Below are 8335 nucleotides of genomic sequence, written 5' to 3'. Positions count from 1 at the left end.
TGCCATCCACATACCACCAATGCATCAAGTTTCCATTTCATGGCTTTGAAGTTACTATTCCTACCACTAATATCTATACCTACAATATTCTCAAGGTTTCTGAAACTTTCATCCCTTATAACCATGAGTCCACTAATTATCATGACAATAAGCTAAAAAAATTGAGCAGTCATTCAAATTGAAAGAAAATGGCATAGGAGAGTATCACATTGAACCAGTGCTATCATTAACATCTCTCCCAGAGTCTCCTTGACATTATGGGAGACCCTCAAAGGTAAAGAAGCCATTCGTTCTGACACCCCAGACCAAGTACAATAACACTTTTGTCAAGGCTACAATTCCCTTAGAAGATGAAAGTGAAAATAGAGCCATTGATGCATGGCTTTATAGAGAAGAGGCTCTAGTGGATCTAACAGAGAAAGCTCAAGAAATCACTCCTGAGAAATATGGGCCTGGTCTTAGGCTTATGAAACATTTTGGTTACAAGGGAACTGGCCCTATTGGGTGCAATAACAATGGCCTAATTGATCCTATCAAAGAAAGAGCTCGAAGCAACTGTGATATAATTGGCCTAGGGTTTAAGAAGATTTCTTTTCATTTGGGACCAAATAAATTCATACCAACACCTAAGAGTTCATCTGAAAATGAGTCACAAGCTAAGTCAGATACTCAAGAGGAAGAATCTGATGATGAGGATTCCTATCCTCATTTTATCCCTTACAATCTCACTAAATTATTTACTGAGCCAAATGAATTTGTGCCACATGTTAGCATTGTGGATGATACTAGTGACTCTTCTAGGGATAATACTGAGCAACTCAAATATCATTCAAAAAAGGGAGAATCTAGTCAGTCATGCCATGTTGAGTATTTGTGTAAAAACCTAGAGGATGAAGGTGACTATGTCCTTGTCACTATTGGGGAGTTCTATAATCTTTCACCATGTAGCACTGATTCTAAGGAATATGAGTTTGACTCTCTTTTAGAAGTGACTACTGATAAAGACATTGACCAAGTGCATGTCTATGAAAACCAAATCAAAGTGGGTGAAACATCTAGGGTTAGGTCACATGGGTTAGATCCAACCAGTGTCCTAGAGTCATCAATTACTGACATTCATACTTTGAGACATTTGAATACACCTGTGGATGAGGTCACCATAGGTCTTGAATTGCTGGCCCAAGCACTTAATGACTATACTATGAATGCAATTGAACTAGCCACTACTCTCTCACTCACACATCCCAAGCTTATAGATTGGAACCCCAATGCATCTAGCGAAGTCCCCACATTCCAGAATGACTATGCTCTCGCCTATTACATAAATCCTATCAAACTTGTAACATCTTCCACCAATAAGAAGAGTATCAACATGATTGAAGCTGACATCAAATATCTCAGTCATACAATTAAAAAGAAAAAATGCAAAAGATTCGATGGTGAAAACCATATTGTGGTAGTGTCCAAACCTCTCTAAGGTGCCTATGGATGAGATATTTGATGCACTTCCCAGACACTTTTAGGAGAGATCATCAATGTTGATAGAGCTAATGTAGCCAATTAACCTAGGCATAGAAGAACATCGTCATATGATACATCTGGCATAGTCACTATCACTTGAAGAAAAGGAAGAATTCATTGCCTTTTTCAAAGAAAAGAAAATAAATTTTGCTTGGAAATACTCTGACATGCCAGGATTGGATCCTGATCTTATCATGCCTCACTTGTCCATAGAACCAGGCATTAAACCAATTAAACATAAGCTTTAAAAAATGCATCCTCATGTTGCATTGGTCATCAAAGCAGAATTGGAGAAACTTGTAAAAGCTGGTTTCATCCATGCAATTGTTTTGCTAAATGGATATCCAATATTGTTCCTATTTACAAGCATGATAATTCTATTAGGGTTTGTATAGACTTTTGTGATCTTAACTTGGCATGTCCTAAAGATGACTTTCCACTCCCTAATATTGATATGATCATGCACATGATGGCTAGCTATGAGATGTACTCACTTATGGATGGTTTTTCTAGATACAATCAGATAAAAATTGCACCAGAGGACTAGGAGAAAATGGCTTTCACATGTGCATGGGGAACCTTTTGTTGGAATGTGATGCCATTTGGGTTGAAGAACACTGGTGCTACATATCAATGGACTATTACTATAATTTTCCATGACATGATGTATAGAACCATGGAAGACTACGTTATACCTTGGTCAAAAGTGCTAAATGCAATACTCATCTCCAAGATTTGGGGCACATCCTAGATCATATGAAAAAATTCAATCTTTGACTCAATCCTAAGATCTGCACATTTGGTGTCACATCAGGAAAGTTGTTGGGATACATTGATTTTGCAAAAGGAATTGAGGTAGATTCAAAGAAAGTACAAGCAATAATGGGCATGCCACCACCTCAGAACATCAGTCAGATGAGAGGACTACAAGGAAGGATTCAATCTATTTGCAGGTTTATTTCACAATTGGTAGATAGATCACAACCCTTCAAAAAGACCTTACATAAGGGTGTGGAATTCAATTGGAGCCAGGATTGTGAGAAAAGCTTAACATAGATCAAATAATATCTTGTCAATCCACCAATCCTAATGCCTCCCATCCATGGGAAGCCTTTTCTTTTATACATCTCGGCAACTGAAACGTCTTTGGGAATCCTTTTGGCTTAGGAAGATGATGAAAAAAAAGAAAGAGCTATTTACTACTTGAGCCAAACACTAGTCTCTTATGAGAAGACCTACAACATTATTGAAAAAACTTGCTTGATAGTTGTCTTTGCTTCCCAAAAGTTGAGACACTACATGCTTGCCCACACTACGAGGCTCATGCCTAAGATAGACCCACTAAAGTACTTGCTTAGTAAGGCTGCTCTCACAAGAAGATTGGCTAAATGGGTTATGATAATCAGTGAGTTTGACATCCAATACATTGAATGCAAGGCTATCAAGGGACATGTAATTGCAGATCAGCTGGCCAATGCACCCATACAAAGTCTTCTACCAATGAACATCGATTTCCTAGATGAAACGATTCTAACACTCATGCACCACACATGGGTTATGTTCTTTGATAGGTCTTTCACACAACAAGGATTAGGCACTGTATTACTCTTCATTACACCACAGAGATACTCACTATCAAAAGCATACAAGATTCTATTTTATTTCCTTGTACAAACAACATTGTTGAATACGAGGCTTTGATCAATGGCATGAAAATTGTAGCTGAATGGAGAGTGGATCAGTTAGATATCTTTGGTGACTCTCAGCTTGTCATCAACCACATTAGTGATGTGTACCAAACAAAGGATGAGAAACTAATTCCGTACAAGTGCATGGTTGATGACTTAAAGAAGTATTTTGCACACATCACCTTCCAACAAGCTCTACAAGAAAATAATAAAGTAGCTGATGCCATGGCCACTCTGGCCTCCCTGCTACAAATGCCTAAAAATGGTCTTTGACATGATTTCTTGGTGGAAGCGTTACACTACCTAGCCTATGACACCCCTAATTGTAAGATGATCTATTCTATTATAAGACAAGAATCATCTCACTACCATCACATTTATTCCTACCTTCATAATCAAACCATTCTGAAAGGTCTAACCTAGAATGAGAAATGTTACCTAATTTGTAATGCTTCCCATTATGTCATTATTGCTAATGATCTATATAGGAAAGTTCTCGATGGAACACTCCTTAGGTTTTTAGAACCCAAAGAGTTCAAATGTGCACTAACTAACGTTCATGAGGGTATTTGCAGATCTCATTCCAATGGCCTGACACTAGCTTGCAAACTCCTTCGCGCTAGTTACTACTAGCCAAAAATGGAGCAAGAAGCTATCAAGTATGCTAGATCCTCCAAGCAGTGTCAGCTACATGGGAATCTCATCCACGCTCCAGCCAAAGAGCTGATTCCCTCTACTACAACATGGCCATTCCAACAATGGGCCTTTGACTTGGTAGGACAGATCCACCCAACCTCCTCTAATGGACATAAGTTCATTATCATGGCTATAGATTATTTCACAAAGTGGGTAGAGGCAGTACCTCTCATAGTTGTTGATGACAAAACTATAACACTTTTCATTAAAAACTACATCATCTGTAGATATGGTGTGTTGTCCTCAATCATTACTAACAATGGAGGACAATTCAAGAATAAAGACCTCAAGAAATTATGCAAGAAATTCAAAATCACACAACATTGGTCTTCCATTTATTACCCCAAAGGTAATGGCTAGGCTGAGGCATCCAATAAAGTGATCCTCAAAATTATTTATCATATAGTCAGCAAATCAGGGAGAGACTAGCATCTCCAAATCAATCCAGCCCTGTGGGTATATAGGACAAGTATTAGAACTCCAACGAACACAACTCTCATTGTGTTGGTGTATGGCATGGATGCTATGCTTCCAATAGAGGTTGAGATTTACCTTTAGAATCTCTATGAAGGGCCTTATCACTGATGATGAGTATAGGATAGTTTGGCTTCAAGAGCTTGTGTTACTAGATGAGCATCGATAAGTGGCATTTGATCATCTACGAGCATATCAACAATGAATGGCAAGAAGCTCCAATTAGAGGGTCAAGCCACATGACTTCTAGCTAGGTGACCTCGTCTTGAGAGAAAACCCTAAGAATCAACAACAACGAGTCCAAAAGGCAAAGTTTGAATTGAACTGGCTCAATCCTTACATCATTACTATAGTATATGGATTTGGCACCTATCAACTTTCTACAACCAAAGGAGGAGTGCTTAAAGAACCTATCAACACTCTCCACCTGAAGTAGTTTTATAGATGATCTAATGTCATAAGCTCTTTGTACGTATCTATATGTCCTAAAAAAATCTTAAAATTTGAAAAAGTCCTGCAAAAAAAAATTTGTTACCCTGGTGAAAACCTAGCAATAGGCACCTTGGTAACACCAAAAAAAGTGAAAATCCAAAATATAGAAAAAAAAATTCAAAAAGAGAAAAATACAAAAAAATTGAAAAAATAGGAAAAGTGCCATTGGTGAAAACTTGGAAACAGGCATCATGGTACCAAAAAAAGGAAAATCCTACCAAGAAGGTGAAAACTTGGTAAACAAGTGCCTCTTGTTCCCAATGCTCCATCTTGCAGTGCATCTTTTGGCTATTCTATACAGTCACTTTCATGCTTTTGCTTTTCAACTTTTTCTACTTTCTGCTCATGTATCTATGAATTGAGTCTTGTTACGGCTCAAGAGAATTCCCCTTCAGTATCACAACTTTTGAAATTCTCCTCATAGAATCTCCTTTGCGACAGTCACCAGTGGTCCTCACTACATCTACCTTCTGTCGCCACTATAACTTGTTTTCAAGATTCTCCTCATAGAATCTCTTTCGCAATAGTCACCAGTTGTTTCAGCTGTGTCTTCCTACTATTGCTTGGGTCATGTCTCTAGAATCCTTTATGAAAGATCTCTCTTGCATCAATCACCAGTCATCCTGGCTATGTTTGTCTACTATCACTCGGTCCTTCTTAGGTTCTTCATCATGAAGATTCCCCTTTGACCTCAGTCACTAGTTGCTCTGACTGTGTCTACCTACTATCATCACCCTACTAAAGAGATTTCTTTCAAACATGTTCTGGACACTGACACTTGACATCAATCCCAAAAAACATTGAACTCAAAAATGATATACTTGTTTGGATATGCTGAGCATTTTCTTTGTTTACCTTGTTTTTCTTTATCATATCTCCTTGAACAACTCGATGATGTCATCTTTGACTAGAGAAGTAATCACTAGGGGCATGATCTTTTCTTTTATTTCTATGCATGGTTTAGTTCCAATAAGTTGATATATTCCTATAAAAGGAGTGTCAACTATAAGAGCCTCCATCTCATATTGGATGGCTATGTGTACCTCGACTCCTTTTATTAGGATATGTTAATAACATTGGTTCTTTTCATTGTTTGTTGGAGTGAACTCTTCATGCTATAGTAAATATTGATACTTGTCCTGCTAAGTGAATGTACAGGTCACTATGAGTATACCTATCACATTTCTATCTTAGGTTATGAATGCAAGGGTCATTGTAGACAGAATACTTACTTAATACTAAGCATAAGATGGATCTCCCATGTGTTTGGTTTTCCTGTCATGCAAGCAACATTCTGATCATCCTAGCATTTATGCTTTGATGCTTATGTTAACTTGCTACATTAAAAAGGGACAAATGTTCTGGTCATTCTAGTTTCTTGTGCCTCGAATGCTTACATTTAATCCCAAAAACCTATAACATATGTTCTATTCATATTTCTACGATTGCAATCTCAGTGGGAATTATATAACATACGAGCTTTGTTCTATATCCAGTGATGATAAATTGTCGAGGCTTGGTAAGTAGACCTGGGGTTGCATTTAATATAGTTTTGCATTACATTATTCACATGCATAAGAATGCAATTCAGTTGTGATTCTATTTCTCCCCTATTTGAGGAAAGATTGGGGGCATCTTCAAACATATCAAGTCTCTCCACAACTGTACAAGCATTTGATTCGTCGATTCGTGCTCCTAAATGGAATACCTATCATTGTCAAGAAAAAACATGCAACACTACATGAGATGTCAATCCATTTCCATATGCATTGCATCCATATACTCATAATATCTACTCTACATGCTCATAATCACATTACATCACGTCAGAATACATATGCATTCATATCAAAGCACAACATGTATCTCATCATCATCATATTGACATCTCATGTACATCAAAGTGAAAAAAACATAGACAATGACATGTACAATGATACTCAGCTCAAAAAATCTAGTATATATATATATCTATAAAAAAAATGGGTCGGTACAAAAATGGGCACTACTCGAGTGCTATCAATCAAAATGATACAAAATGGTGTTGGCACACTAATCAATACATAGACAGAGATCAAAATCAAGAGCCAAATGCACAACATCTAACTCTACCCTATGCTTTCATCTCTAGGAGAAGTAGGAGCAGGACCCATAGGTGGAGGAGGAGGTAGTGGCATGTTATGTCTAGCAAGAGGTTGTGCACCTCTCAACTCTCAAGCATACTGTGAAAATATTTGCACCTGGAGAGCCTCATCAGACACCACTGTCAAATATGCAGCAAAGTAGTAAGCCGCCCAAGCTGACTAAAGGTGGATCTCCTCCTGTGTAATCTCCAATCTCTTCTCAGCAATCTCGGTTCACTCTCTCCATGATCAATCTCTCACTACCACTCCACCAGCTATGAGTCTCGAACAACTACTTGTATCTATAGATCCCCCAACTACTAGGAGGCATGACAAATATGCTCTCGATAGCCTCATAATATGTCCTACACCCCAATCAAAGGTTGATCTGGCCTATCCTCATCAGCATCTTAGGTGTCTGCCACTATGGTGGTGCCTGCTACTGTGGTGGTGCATTCTGTTATGGTGGCACCTGCTGCTATGGAGCCTCCTATTGTGGGGCCTGCTCCTCTATCCTCTACCTCCGTAACTGACCATGTCCTATCCCACTACCCCTGGCACCTGGGTCTGATCCCATCTACCATGGGGGAATCTGCAACTACTGTACTGAGTGCCAAACTTGTGGCTGCACCTATGGCTATGGCTGAGTCTTCTACTACTACTGAAGCACCTGTCTCTATACCTAACCTACCATCCCCAGTGGATCAGTAAAATGTGGGAATGGATGGATGATCAAATGAGCCTGATAGGTAGGCATCATCCCTACATCTACTACCTCTGGAAGGTAGTCCCACTAAATTGCAGCTAGGCTATGCATGATTATCATGGATAAGCTTGGATCCATATGTGGAGGCCACCCCCACCCTACATCTCTTGCTAGTCTTGCGTATGCATAGTACTCCTAAGAAATATCCTGTGGTCGGTCATACTATCACCACACCTGTGAAATTGCGAATCACTCTATGATCTGCGTAGTCCTACCCAATAGTGGTTATGAGCTAAACATCCATGATAGATCTCTCTGAGCATCATCCCACTCCTTAATCTCTCGCCAAGGTCACCATATGATAGAGATCAGGTCATCGAGATGTGTCCTCCAATGCTTTGTCTTACCCAAGAAGACCTAGGTAATATTCCCCCTGATATCTATAGATATATGGCTCCATCAGCTCTTAGGAATCCTCATGGATGGGCCTACATAAGGGAATATGCTCCCATGCCTAGATCTATAACACATAAACACTAGTGGCCATAGTCTTCTTCTCATGGAAGACTATCTCATGCATCTCATGGAATAGGTGGGCTAGCATACACTGACCCCATCCAAAAATCTCAAGCGCC

The sequence above is a fragment of the Cupressus sempervirens genome, chromosome 7 (assembly GCF_028749045.1).
Source record: "Cupressus sempervirens isolate cs-2001-9-10 chromosome 7, ASM2874904v1, whole genome shotgun sequence".
NCBI classification, from domain to species: Eukaryota; Viridiplantae; Streptophyta; class Pinopsida; order Cupressales; family Cupressaceae; genus Cupressus; species Cupressus sempervirens.
Note: the sequence above shows the minus strand (reverse complement) of the source record.